This window comes from Eurosta solidaginis, chromosome 3, assembly GCF_040869045.1.
Source record: "Eurosta solidaginis isolate ZX-2024a chromosome 3, ASM4086904v1, whole genome shotgun sequence".
NCBI lineage: Eukaryota > Metazoa > Arthropoda > Insecta > Diptera > Tephritidae > Eurosta > Eurosta solidaginis.
In genome coordinates, this window is record NC_090321.1 from 122,259,632 (window position 1) to 122,269,404 (window position 9,773).

The 9,773-nt window shown below is 38.0% G+C and overlaps 1 long non-coding RNA gene across 2 annotated transcripts; it reads right to left on the reverse strand.

Annotated features, from left to right (window-relative positions):
* Window positions 1–315: 315 nt before the first annotated feature.
* Window positions 316–7,772, reverse strand: LOC137244267 (uncharacterized). Of its 2 annotated transcripts, none has more exons than XR_010950866.1 (5): window positions 7,093–7,114; window positions 6,871–7,044; window positions 6,567–6,798; window positions 1,626–1,806; window positions 316–1,555 (listed from the first exon to the last, which is right to left on the reverse strand). It is a non-coding gene; the product is annotated as an uncharacterized lncRNA (long non-coding RNA). The 2 variants fall into 2 exon arrangements; XR_010950864.1 differs by lacking the exon at window positions 7,093–7,114 and adding an exon at window positions 7,437–7,772 and having other exon boundaries at window positions 317–1,555.
* Window positions 7,773–9,773: the final 2,001 nt, after the last annotated feature.

Below are 9,773 nucleotides of genomic sequence, written 5' to 3' on the forward strand. Positions count from 1 at the left end.
GTCATCAATAACTTGTTCACCAATTATCGTCTTAATGACTTTTACATTGCTGTCGTGAAAAAGGTAACGCATTAGCTCTCTCAAAATAGTGTACGTGTGACTCTCTTTCTCGCTCTTACCTATTGTGTTTTCGACATTCCTTCTCGCTCGATGTTATTTAAATTTTTAAGTTACTTCATCAGTTATGTTTTCGTTATCGCTAACCAAAACATATGCAACAACAACAATACGGGTAACTGGTCTATCGGTTACCTTCTGTCAAATCGCTTTTTCTATGAATGAAACGCGTCCTTTATGTTCAGATAATATTTAATTATAAATTATTCATATATACAATGTTTTTTTAGAATTTAAATTATTGCCTTATTACTCTAGCGAACTTTACATATGTGAATTTTTATATTTATAAACTATATAAATACATTAACGTCTATTCATAGTCGTGCTCTTTCCGAAACCTTGTTTTGAAGTTCTTATTTTTCCTGCGCTGGTAGTGTTGCTCATCAGTTTGCAGTCATATTAGTTTGGTAGGTATAGTAACATCAGACGTAGGGAAATTAGGAAGCATGTCAGGAGTATCACCAGAATCCAAAGAAGCATGGTGGTTCGTCACCTCCGTTTTCTTCCATATCCGGATTCATTCCATACTAGTAATTATAAATATCTTGTAGATGCCACATAGGTGTAACCATACCCTCAAGATATTTCCGTTCAAATCTTGTGGTGTACACGTAAACTTGTATTTGTTCTAAATTATTCACCACATTCTAAACATAGAAAAGATGTATTAAGTGTTTGCGTAAATACCATTGTGATTACAATATGGACAAACATTCAATTCTAAACTTTTCGTTGTTACATCAATTGTTTCAGCGTGTTGTACACGTAAATAAAAATTCATACTTGAATGTATTTTCGTCTTCCAATCGCATAATTTACATTTTAAATAATGACTATTAGGCATATGAGAAATCTCATGGTCCAATAATTTGTTGAAGCTTGGTGTAGCTGCTTGAATAACACAAAATTTACATTTTGCACCACGTTCGTTACATTTAAATTGTAAATGTTCTGGTTTCTCTACACGATGCATAAAGTTTAGATGCTTTTTCCAACAATGTGCTGAATTTAATTGAAATACATACATTGGGCATTGTCTCATGATAAATTTTTCAGTATTAGAATCAGAATGGCCTTGGCCATCTTCACCGTGTTGCAAAGTAGGCGACACATGTTGGTGTTGATGTTTGCGCATATTGCGGATATGTTGGTGGTTCACTAGTCATTAATTGTTTAGAAGTTTCAACTTGTTGCGTTTGTTGTTGTTGTTGCTGGCTGATGATGTGGTGTTAACGTTTGTTGTACAATTTATTCGGTTGATTGCACATATTGTTGGTGTGTTATAGTGCTGGAAATCCTTCCGATATTGAAAGTCCTTGATTAGTGTAATCCCCACGTAGTGAACTACTCCTGTGACCGCGTCCGCGGTAACTATTACATCTGAAGGCGCTTAAGTTACAGGCATAGCTGACATCGCTTATATAACAGGTTGACTCTAAAGTAAAAACCAAAACAAAATATTAGAATCAGTGTTTATGAATAACATATTTAAAATAAGCTCTTACAACAACGTGATCGGTGGCTACATCCCCGTGAAAGTAGTGTGGTGTTCCTCCTTGTATAAACGTAGATACTGGATGTGCTCAACCGTGCAGTTTTCTTCTAATTTGAGCAAATGTATGTTCTTACAGCCACAGCTGGAATATTTGGGATATTTCTATCCTCACATCGTCAAAATCAAATTACCTAGAATGAAAAAGAAACTCATATCAGTAAGAATAGATTAAAAGTTTTTAATATAAGCCGAAAAGTGTTCCATAAATAGGGCTCCACACATAGCTCTTTTCCAAAGGCACAAGAGAAATTTCAGATAACTAGAATCAGGACCTGGTAAAGTAACTTCAAAGGCGATTTAGTCGCCACTACTTCGTATGCGCATTTCTCTACGCTCCCTTTCGGCATGCATCATCAATTTCGTCATTACTATAAAGGCCATCTTGCTCACAGCAATCCAACAATCTATTTGTCCGCAAATTCGTGGAACTAAATTCCTAATGGAAGGTTCCTCTCCAAAAACTCTGTTTACAGACAGTCTTTCACCGTGAAAACGAGGGCAGTGAAATATTACATGTTCTGCGCCTTCCAATTCGGACGGACAGCTTGGACAGAAAGGATCCTCCTCTATCCCACGCTTATGTAGATATTCCTTCAAGCCACCGTGCCCGCTCAATATCTGTGTGAGATGGTAATTTAGTTTGCCGTGTTTTTGCTCGTACCATTCCGCTATATTCCGGACTAGCATGAAGGTTCAGCGCTCTTTTCTCGAATCTTCCCGCCGTTCTTGCCACCTAACTATTGTTCGTTACCTTGCGGTTTTCTTCGCATCTTCAGATGGTCGGCTGAATCCAATGCCATACAGATCGGCCATTTCACCTGAGAGTAGATCTACTGGGATTTTCCTGGATAAAACATGGATCGCGTCGTCGGAACAGCACATGCTATTCGTATAGCAGTAATGCGGTAGGCTGCTAGTATATCTTTTTGGTGGACCGTTTTAGATCTGTGCCATACTGGTGCTGCATATAATATTATAGAGCTGGTTACGTTGGATAATCGCTGACGGGTAGCTTCGCTTGGGCCGCCGATGTTGGGCATTATTCGCGTTAGGGTTCCACTAACTCTAGAAACTTTGTCCCCCACCGCCCTGAAGTGCTCCCTAAAAGTTAGTTTTGAGTCAATGATTACTCCTAGATATTTCAAGGTGGGCTTTGAATTTATTTGAAAATCTCCTATGGTTAGGACCAACTCATCCACAGTCCGCTTTGAGCTCATCAGAACCACTTCTGTCTTATTGCTAGCCATCTCCAGCCCCGTGTTCGTCAACCATTCCTCTATTCTTCCCATGGCGTCATTACATAATGCTTGGAGCAGATCAAGTTTCTTGGCCACTGCTACTACGACAATATCATCTGCATAGCCGACAATTTCCGTGCCTCCGGGAAGGTGGTTTTGTAGCACCCCGCCATACACCGCATTCCAAAGATTTGGACCTAGAACAGATCCCTATCTAATCTATCTATCTATCAAATTATTCGGAGCAGGTACGGAACTTGTCTTGGGACACCCAAAGTGCACCCACGCTTCTCATGGCTCCAGCGGGTTAGCGGCTTCCTAGAACTTAAGCCACTTGCTGCTTCTAGATCTGACATCTGTCAGCTGGAGCCTTAGCCCGGCAAGCGCAGGGCACGAGCACAGAATGAAATCGATCGTTTCCTCCTCCAACTCGCACTTCCTACATCTGCTATCACTGACCAAGCCTAATTTAAAGGCATGTGACGCCAGGAGGCAGTGTCCAGTAAGAATACCCGTCATGAGTCTAGTCTACAGTTTAATGATAATAAAAATATAAGAATCAGTGTTCCACCTTGTATAAACGTAGGTACTGTATGTGCTCAACCGTGCAAATTGACATTAGCAGTAACATTATTTACATAAACATAGCTTGGTATTTGTGCAGGCCTCAATATAGCATACATTGGTCCAGTTCGGTGTGCACCAGTCACTGGTACAAACACTTTTGAATGCATAGCTTTCATATAGGATGGATGTCCAGCAGTGCTCCGGTTGTGCCAATATGTAATGGGCTGCTCCGTCTCTTGGTACGGCTGTATAGGTATAGGCGGGTGCAATGTATTACTAGGCTCAAGATCGGAAGGTACATAGATGGCTCGAAGACGCCAGAGGGGATTGGAGCCAGAGTTTTCGGACCCAGAACCAAAATATCAGTAACTCTAAAAGCACATCCGAGCATTTTCGAGCGGAAGTATTCGCCATAAGTTAGTGCGCTAAGCTGAACCTTCAGCGCTGATACCCCAAAGAAACAATTGCCATACTCAGTCAGGCAGTCAGGTTCCACTAAAGGCACTTGCGGCGTTCGAAATAAAGTCAGCACTTGTCCTTCAGTGCGTAGAAAAGCTGAATCAATTAGGAGCACACAACGTAGTACTGTTGGCCTGGGTCCTAGGCCACAGGGGAGTGGGGGGCAATGAGCAGGCGGACTCCATGTTTAATTTGTTGCGTCTCTCCCACAAATTGTCAACCCCCCAGCAGATCCTTGCAGCGGGTCTGCGCCATACTCTCCTCTTCCGGGAAGGTATCGACCCCAATCCGGGTCCTTCTCCTGACCCCAGTACTGAGAAATGGGTTTGCTGCGTTTGCCGGAAAAGAATCTTTTTAGGACGGTCATATATATAAGGGCCTGAAATATTTCAATGAACTTCCTAATCACATAAAAAGTAGTAATAACTTCAATACTTTTAAAAAAAGTTTATTGGAGCATTGTAAAACCCTTCCAATAAGATAGTTTTTTTTCTTTTATTTTTTTACATGATATACCGATACTGGAGCGCGAAAAGGGAATGGTAATAATGGTAGCAGCAAAATACAATGCATCCGGCCCTAAGGAAAAGAAAATCGGTCGCCACCTGTAACTCCAGACAGTTCCAACAACTAATTTCACTGGAATTCGGTATTTCCAGCTGGTATTTACTGTTGCCGATCGGAATCATTCGCATTCCGACAGCATAAATATAACAATAAAATTATATAATGTGTAACAAAATTAACGAAAATAAGGCCAAATAAAAGTTGGAGCAAGGGGGATTGGAAACACGTCCTTTTCAACCTCCCATTATATGTTGAGCTGTGCTAATCGGAATCTTCATGCATTCCGACAGCGTCTTTACTAAACAAAGTTGAGGGGTGATTGGATACACTTATTTTCAATTTCCAACATCCAAAGACATGTTTAGCTTCATTGATCGGAGACTAATACATTCCGAAAGCTTAAAATACACATATAATTGAAAAATATAAGTTCCAAATTTTGTTGCCTTAAGCTGGGAGCACTGACTCGTCCCTCTGTCACGCTAGTAAATATGCTGATCGGAATCACATGGCATTCCAACAGCATATTCAATAGAAATAAGTGATTATAACAATGAATTGTACTTAGTAGTTTAAGTTTTGGGCCTAAACAGCCGTAATAATAAATAAATTAAATTAAAAAAATAAATACTCTTGTCAGTGTTTCACGTGCAAGGGATGGTTGCATCGGACAGGTTGCTCTGGGCTAGATTCCAAAATCCAGCGTCCTCGAAACTTTTATAAATCTTTTGTGGCTCTTGTTGTTCACGGCCTCATTACATTATGAGGAAATACGGCACCTGAGAACACAGCCGTTTGAAGCTAAAAAACACAAGCATGTCTTCAGTGAACTCCACAAACAGGCGTCGGGCCTCTATGCCGGTGATTACTGTACTCAAAGAACAAAACTAGCAGAGGAGGAACGCACTCTCCCTAGGGAAACGAGAGTAGTCACTCTAGCCCAACTTCGAGCTGGATAACGTAACAGGTTAAACTCTTACCTATCCACAATCAACCCCGACATACAAAACATTGTCCTGCTTGTAATGTGTCCCCACATGTCACCAACCATCTCTTTAACTGTATTGTGCAACCAACGCCTCTAACACTCCTCTCATTATGGCCCACCCCTGTTGAAACAGAAAGGTTCTTTGGACTCCCGTTAGAGGACATTGATGACAATTTGTGATCGGTCGCACCTATTGGATGGGGCGAAGAACTGCTACTACAACAACAACAGGCGGACAACACGGTAAGAGAGGCAGCAACTGCATGACCCATCGATACCGAGCCGTTCCTGCCAGTTGGCTCACAGGGGCATCTATTAGTAGAAGAAAGGGAAATAGGGAAGAACACTGGCGCAATATGCCAGGCCTGAGTCAATCTAAGTTACTGTTAGGGGGTTACAGGACAACTCGATATAGGGCATTAATAGGCCTCTCAAAAAGATAACCTAAGAACCCCAACGGCTATTCTTACAAGACACTGTAGACTGAACAGTCACATGCAAAAGCTGGGTATAGTATCGAACAACTCATACTGATTTTGTGATGGATCACGGTAACAAGCACCATTGTGGTACTAGCCCCACCATCTCGGGAACTATTGATATGACTACATTAAACCTTCTAGGGATTGAATATTAATAATGCCGGCAATGCGAAAGTCTGCTAAAATGCACCATTCTCCATGGAATGCTCGATATATAACTTTCCACGTTTTGAAACAGTGATGAAAAGAGCAAAATTTACAATAATTTTAACTGGCTGTGGGTAGTAAGGTGTTGATGTCCTCTCTTAACGCAATGTAATGACAACTGCGATGCAGGGGAAATGACAAAAATCTTGCAAATCTACTGATAATAATTCATTTTTCCTCCCCTTCTATGCAGTTCTATGCATACATACATATGTATTTTTCTCTCCAAATGCTAATTTAAAAAATTAATTGGTTTTCACATGAACTTCGAACTCTGTCGTATTTGCATTCTTCAGTTGATTATCAACAAAAGCATGACAAATTATCACTAAAAAATTCATACATGTTGCTTATATATTTAATATGGTAGCCAATTTACTTACCCTTTCTGGTGCGATGATTCCTGGACAATCGGGCCTGACTAGACGCGATTTTTTTTTGCCTTAAGAGAGCGTGCTTAACGCGAACCCTATCATGTTATGGCACAACTTTGGTGATGCAAAAAATCAAAGACATTTCTGCTTCTAATGCTTCTAGGATAGCAGCAGCAGCTCCCGGTGGCACCACATAAATAACAGTTGCAGGCCGATCAGTTGCCTTTTTTGCTCCGGCTACCTATTCAATTTTAATTCACATTACATTATCTACTATTGCAATTTTTAATCACTACAAATCAATATAAATTACCGAAGCAAATACTGGCAAACCAAGATGCGTAGTTCCAGCCTTTTTTAGGGAAATACATCCAACCAGTTTGGTACCGTATTCCAAAGCATGTTGCTTGTAAAGTACCTTGTTTTTGTAGATTTCCTTTGATTTTGGCATATTCTGAGCTGAATCGCAACCCGGCGGAGATGCTATCTATTAGAATAATATAACATTTTTTTTATTATTTAAAAATGCACATACGTATGAATGAAAATCAGAAAGTAAATAATGTTGTTGTTGTAGCGATAAGGACACTCCCCGTTATGGACTTTGGTGGTCCTTTGCCGGATGCAGATCGGGTACGTTCCGGGAACCATTAAGGTACTAGCCCGACCATATCGGGAGCGATTTAGTTGACATAAAACCTTGTAGGCCATCCCGTCGATTCTATACAACTTAATATGGTAACGATTTAAAAGACGGTGCACCACCCAATTTTTATCAAAAATTATCAAACGTGGAATCAAAAGGCGCGCTTCGAGCTCCGTTTTTATTATTATTTGATATTTTTAAATTAGGTGGTGTACCGTCTTGTAAAACTTTACCCTTAATATTATTTTGGGCGAAGGCCGCCAACGCAAAAAGATGGTCTCTGCAGCAATATTCTTAATTTCCGTCACATGTCACAACTCATATTAACTTAATGTTATTTTGGGCGAAGGTCGCCAACGCAAAAAGGTGTTCTCTGCAACAAAATTTTTAATTTCCGTCACATGTCACAACTAAAAGCACAAGATATTTTTCGTTGTAAACAATTTATATTTTTTTTGCGTTTCAATTTTTCCGGAATAATTAATGAACTGTCATTTCGATGACAGCATGAAACGTCGATGTGTTAGTGGAGAGCGAAAAAAGCTTTGAATGTGTGGGTGAACTGGTTACCTCCGTCTTGTAGGGTAGTTGCTCAAATTTGTCGCTACGTGACGCGACGCGCAGTTCCTCTGCCGCTAAGTGTGATATGCTCCATAAGAATACATGAAAAAAATATTTGGTCGTGACGTGCTGCTACGCTGCTCTTACGTGACGCGACGCTAGGTATGATCTTACCTTTAGTAGGTTATGAAACTATTTCAGCTCATTCAATAGTGTGTTGAGCCTTCTTTAAAGTGAACTTGTAGCGATAGTGCCCATAAGTGTGTTATATTCAGTTCAAAAAAGTTTTATTCAAATTTTTTTAAAACTATTATTGTAATGGCATTAAGATCCAGATGCATTCCCTTAATTGGTAATTATTTAAGCATATATGACACTACTTTGTTTTTGCTTGGATTCCAAGCTAAAAAAACTGACGAAACTTTATCGGAACTTCAAAACACAAAAACAATTTCTATCATGAAAAAGCGAGACCACTATTTCCCTATAATTAGTGAGTTTGGCATGTTTTTGTTTATGTTTTACATTTTATTTTAACATTAACATTTTTAACAATAAAAACAATACAAATAACACGCGAAAATTATTTCGGTCTTTAATGGATCATTTTTTTCACAAGAAAGTTCATTTTAATTGTGTTTTTATGCACCAAATTTTCAAACTAAAAACAAAATTTTCATTTTTCAGAAAAAAATAAAGAAAAAGCGGCCGAATGTCAAAAAACCTATCGGAAAACAAACTGGCTCGTTTGGTTTTTAATGAACTAGGTTGTATTTTTCTTGTATTTCGTTAGTTTTTTGAAATATAGTTTACACACTTACACCAGTACTGAAGCCGTATTAGGAGGGAGTGCGACAAAAAAATTGAAGATAAAATACAAGAAAAAATACACGAAAATAAAGTAGTGTCATATGGGTATTAATAATATCTTACGAGCTAAGTGCTATGTAAGGCTTTTCTATTGCATAATGTAAGAGTATCTTTTTTAAACACAGGCTGGAAAAAAAACTCTTTGAATGGAAATATGCTTCCAAGCAGAAGAGATGTGTTAAGCTATTTATTTTACTTGATTCGTGATGAACATAAAACGGCAAAGGAAAGCATTCCTATTTTGTCCAATAGATTGATTAAGGTCTATACGAAATTCGGAATTCCGACCAAAAGAAAAGATGGAATAGAGAAAATGATTAAAAGGCGTTTAAATCAATACAACAAAATTATTAAATTGAAATGTGGTAAGGCAAAAAAACATTTTACTGACTCTCTGGACGTGTTATTTGACATATCTCATGCAAATGTCATTAAAACAAAAGTTTGAAAAAATGCGGCTTGCTTATTTTAAATCATTTTCTTGACTATAATAGTGCATGTAAATTAAAAAAATTTACGATGTGTAAAACTACTTTAAAAAAACTATTAAATGATGTATAGTTTATGCAATTCTCTATTTTTTAAATATTTATTTTTGCCTTTTTAACAAATAAAAAAATTTAAATTTCACTTTAAGGACTCAATATGTCCTGAAAGGATAACGGTAGGTATAAATATCATATGGAGAATATGTTCCCAGTTTCATTTTGTATAAAAATGATTATCACATTATTTCTCCGAAAATCATTGTTTAAAGAGATATTGGTCTCTAAAGCCATACATAATTTTTAGGTCAATTTTTGAACTTTAGGTCAAATGCGCGTGGCTATTTCCCACTACAGGTGGTCAGATTTTTATGCAGATCTTATTTTCTATTGTCAAGCTATCAAAAAATGCGCGGGGAGCGAAAAAATTCAATACTTTTGCAAATCCCATATGTTTTGTTGTCACTCTAATATATATATACTTTTTTTGTAAATTTGTTGGAAAAATGTTTTAATTTAATGTATGTATTTCGTAAAGATTTGTTTTGTAACTATTTGGACGTAAAATTGTTTGTGGTATTTTTGTTCAAAATTAATGTTGTTTGTTAATTTTGTTCATATAATTTTGAATTTTGATATTTTTGTAAATTTCGG